Source organism: Pinus tabuliformis, chromosome 6 (genome assembly GCF_031772625.1).
Source record: "Pinus tabuliformis cultivar Carrire ecotype Pingquan chromosome 6, CPIR1, whole genome shotgun sequence".
Classification (NCBI taxonomy): domain Eukaryota; kingdom Viridiplantae; phylum Streptophyta; class Pinopsida; order Pinales; family Pinaceae; genus Pinus; species Pinus tabuliformis.
This window is the reverse complement of record NC_142292.1, coordinates 1,387,898,468-1,387,903,158: the sequence shown is the minus strand read 5'-3', so window position 1 is coordinate 1,387,903,158 and position 4,691 is coordinate 1,387,898,468. Positions and strand designations below refer to the sequence as shown.

At 34.5% G+C, this 4,691-nt stretch overlaps 1 pseudogene; it reads right to left on the bottom strand.

Moving 5' to 3' along the window:
- Nucleotides 1-2,379: 2,379 nt before the first annotated feature.
- LOC149263807 (putative methyltransferase At1g29790 pseudogene) lies at nt 2,380-4,252 on the bottom strand (annotated as a pseudogene).
- Nucleotides 4,253-4,691: the final 439 nt, after the last annotated feature.

Genomic DNA, 4,691 nt, shown 5'->3' with positions numbered 1-4,691 from the left:
AATTTTCTAAATTAATATTTAGATGCTATATTATCTTAGAAAATATTATTTTGCATAGATGTGATATATCCAAGATGGACATAAAATTTCTCACTTTCTTCTATAGTATTGTTAGTAACATTAGCTTAATGACACATAAAATTTCCCACTTTATTTTCTATACTATTATTACAAACATTTTTTTAATCAAATATAAAGTTTTTTACTTTATTATGTATTTTTTGGTTTCTTACATTATTATGTACTTTTTGGTATATATATTAGTTTCATTAGTGATCCGACTTTTTGGTATACACATTAGTTTAATTAATGAGTCGGTAAAAATAGATAAGACATAGTGAAAATATACAAAACTTTTAAATGGTATAAATTTAACAATTTAAATATATAATTTTAACAATTTTTACTTAAATCTTAATAAAATTTATTAAAAAATATGTAAAAAAACCTAAAACATAAACATTTTCAAGAACTATTTTTTAATTGATTTACTTAAATCGTAATTCACATCCACCCTATTACTTAGATAACATTACATTTATAAAAAAGTTTCTTATATTACATAATTACTTGATTTAATCATATTACATAAATATGTGATTTTAAAATAAATATATTTTCACAATATTAATCAACTAACTTTTATTATAAATAATAATTTTAGGACTTATCATGATTCACATTCACTCTATTACATAAATATCATTAGAATTATAGAAGTAAGATATTTATATGACATAGATATATAATTTAATCATATTTTGATTCACATTGACTCTATTACATAAATATCATTACAATTATCAAAGTAAGATATTACATAAATATCATTACAATTATCGAAGTAAGATATTTATATAACATAGATATATAATTTAGTCATATTTTATAAATTTATAATTGTATAATAAATGATAATTTCACAACACACAAATTTGACAATCAAAACATTTAAATAAATTATCTTTATCATTTATATAACTTTACATATACCATGGAAGTGCTAAATAAAACTAACCCTAAAACACTATTAATTAACTCAATAATAAGACTTTCCCTTTAGATATATACTTACTATTATAATTTTACCTATACCATAAAAATGCCAAATAAACTAACCCAAAACTCTATTATTTAAGTCAAAGACTATAACTTTCCCTTTAAATATATACCTTCTGAGTAAATCAATTTCCTTTTATCGATAATCTATACTTACTGTTACTGAAATCCATCTAAGATCAGGTTCCTGAACTGACTGTTTATATTATTGATCTCGCTCGAAGAATACAGAAAAGTGTCCAAAATTTTGTGATAAATAAGAATTTTTATAAATATCATTTTACTTAAAAAATAAAGAATCAAATGCTGTTTTAGGGCGGGTATCTTTAATTAGATCGTGGATTTCCTGAATAGGAAGGAAGTGGGAAAGTCAAATTATTGACTTAAATTATTTCTACTCATTCCAGAATAATCTGAAAATTTCTAATCGACTTAAATTCCAGAATAATCTAAAAATATCTAATCGACTTAAATTCCAGGTTTCGGAACCTGAAATCTAGCTGTCCAAATTTATACACACTATTACTGGAATCTGTCCTTTAAAAAATCTAAACTAGCCTGTCAAATTTATTTACAGTATTACTAGATCTAAGTCTAACTAGATCTAAATTTATACACAGTATTACTTAACAAATCTAAACTAGCCTGTCAAATTTATCTACAGTATTACTAGATCTAAGTCTAACTAGATCTAAATTTATACACAGTATTACTAGAATCCATCCTTCAACTAGATATAAACTAGCTGTTCAAATTTAACTTAATAGTTCAAAAGCAATGAGGGGCTGCAGGCTGTAGCAATAATCCCTTGAAGTTGAGGAATGGAAGGACTCATTAAAAAGCCGGTTAGACTCAGACAATTTGTAACAGTGGGGTTTGACACATGCCCTATATCTCTGTCTAATTTATATGCATATCAGGTCGGTATCTTTAAGTTGATTGCAGATTCCCTGAATATTTGAAAATATTTGGGAATCTGACGAGTTAATTTTTTAACCAGGCCATGTCCATTTGATTGCAGATTCCCTGAATATTTGAGAATCGGACGAATTAATTTTTTAACCGCGTCATGTCCATTTGATTCCCGAATATTTGAGAAATCTGCACTAGACTGATTCCCGAATATTTGAGAAATCTGCACTAGACTTAAAGCTCAGTGATATAAGCTCAGTTCACTAGACTTAAGCTCAGTGATATAAGCTCAGTGACATGTATGAGGAAATTAAGCAAATAACCATTCACTGCAAGCCCAAAAAAAGGAGTTTAAAAAAAAGTTTATATTACCTTACAAATGACTTGAAACCCAATATCTGGCAGCAAGTATCATGGAAGCAAATCGCTGCTTGCAACTAATTACAAATAAAGATCAATGCACTTACCTATGATAAAAATGTGATGTAGTTGATGATCCAACATTTTTTTCTTTGCAACTTCTCCTACATAAAATCTAAAAACTCAATCCCTCCGATTTGCTCAAACATAATGACAAATACATATTCGATGCAGCTAATCGTTGAAGGTTTGAAAAACAGAACTGTTACAACATTATTTATAAATTTCTCTATAGCCATGGTTATCTAAGTTCTGTCGAGGGGCTTCTCCAAGAGAGCAGAGATATAGGTTTCTTTCATTTCAGCCCCTCTATCCAATTTAGGCGCAACGCCCCATTTCAGCTTATTGAAGCCGAGTTGCTCGATCATTGGCACATAAGTCTTCAGCTGATCCTCGATGCAGAAGAAATGGTCTAGCCAAAACAGGCCTCCAGGCCTCAGAACCCTGTAGATATCATACAATATAAACTCCAGCAGCTCCGTTGGAATCCAGTTACTCAAAACATGCATGGAATGAACAATATCCAAGGTATTATCAAAGAATGGAAGCCTCTGAGTAACAGTAATATACATGGATACAACCCCTCTGGAAGCAATGAAGTTATTGAAGGGCGCATTGAAGTTCATGGAAGTCGTAACAATCGTGACGTTGCGCTCCCTCATTCTCACGGCGAACGTTCCACTCCCGCCTCCGATGTCGAGCCCAATTCGAATGGTGTGTTTCTTCAGATTCAAGACCTCGTCGATGGAGTAATCCATGTCCGACCCATAGCTGTTTAGCCACCTGGTTTTCTCTCGGCCTTCCAAATCGAAGCAGTCTTTGCAGTCATCGGAGCCCGGGTGGTTTTTTCGGTCTATCAAACAGCCGTAGCTTTTGCATGTGTGGGCAGTCCAGACCACGCTGGAATCAGGCGGGGTCTTCCAGGTGCTCTCCGGAAAGGGAAAGGGCTCTACATAGTTTGGAGAAGTTGTGGGATAACAGCGCCGGCGAGGAAGAGGCTCGCAGCCTCTGAGCATGAGTTGTTGAGCGAGAATCTCATCGTCCGGGCAGCGGTGGCCCGGCTGGTAATCCATGTATTTGTGCAGGTCGTCCTTGAAGATCGCACAGGCATGGCCGATGGGAGGGTAGATGGTGTCGGAGCCGAAGTTGGAATTGTAGCCGAGGGGCAGCTTTTTGCCCGAGATAAAGCCCTGGAGTTCCCTAGGCATGGAAGCTCTGTTGGGTCCTCCCCATTGAAGCCACGGATCATCTGTCTTGTCCTCGATGCTCGTCTCCTTTGGCTCCTGAGATGTCGATTTCAAGAACTGGGAGAGTTGAGAGATCTGGTCAATGAGATTCTCAGAGACCATCTTCGAGGATTTGAGTTCGGCCTCAACTCTGAGAAGCTCTTTCTCTGTCTGGTTGAGCTTCGCGATGAGAAATTCATTGGAAGGGGAGGGATTCACTTGAGGGACATAATTGTGAATGGAATTTCCAGGTTCATGATTTTGCAGGGACGTCCAATTGAAGGGACGCGAGAAGAAAAACACAGAGAGCACATTTGTGCACAGAACAAGCAACACAATCTGTAATTTCCCCATGAGCCTCTTCGTCCCGTGTGACTCACAGGACTTGGCTTCGGGAGAATTGCTGAGGGCCATGGAAGAAAAAATTACAGGTGCTGTTACAGGGTGCAGGGAGGAAAATAAATATGTAACATGGGGATGGGTGGAGTTGCTGGGGGTGATCGTATTAGCTATCTGGACTGCACTTACCCATCCCCGCCCTTGCGGCACCGGTCACAGTTTTCAATGGACTTTGCAGTTTTAAAATGATGGTGGGAATCAGAATACATCTGGAGGCGTGTCTGTATTAACATCGATGTCTGTATACATGGCTACAATAATTTCCCATTACAGACAACAGGCAACAATTTCCGTATAAATCCACTAACGACACGGACAATGAGGTCTTTGGTTTGAATTCATACGCCACCGGAGAAACGAAACAGCAAATTTGACCATTTTTTTTACGAGTACGTTTATGATTTATACTTATTTTCATGAAACACTATTCATTTTCATGGTTTTGACAACTGCATTTATGATTTTATATTTTTTTTTTATTATATATAAAATATCTTTTAATTCCGTAGTGTAGTTAGATTGTTTTTTCTCTTTGGAAATTATGGAATCTTTGGCAAGATTTTGATAAAATTTGACACAGATTTTTATAAATTTTGATTATAGTTAATAAACTTCAAAGTTTTGGGTGCCTAGAGTTTTTTTTGATAGTATCTATTTTGACTGTCAAAAATACGA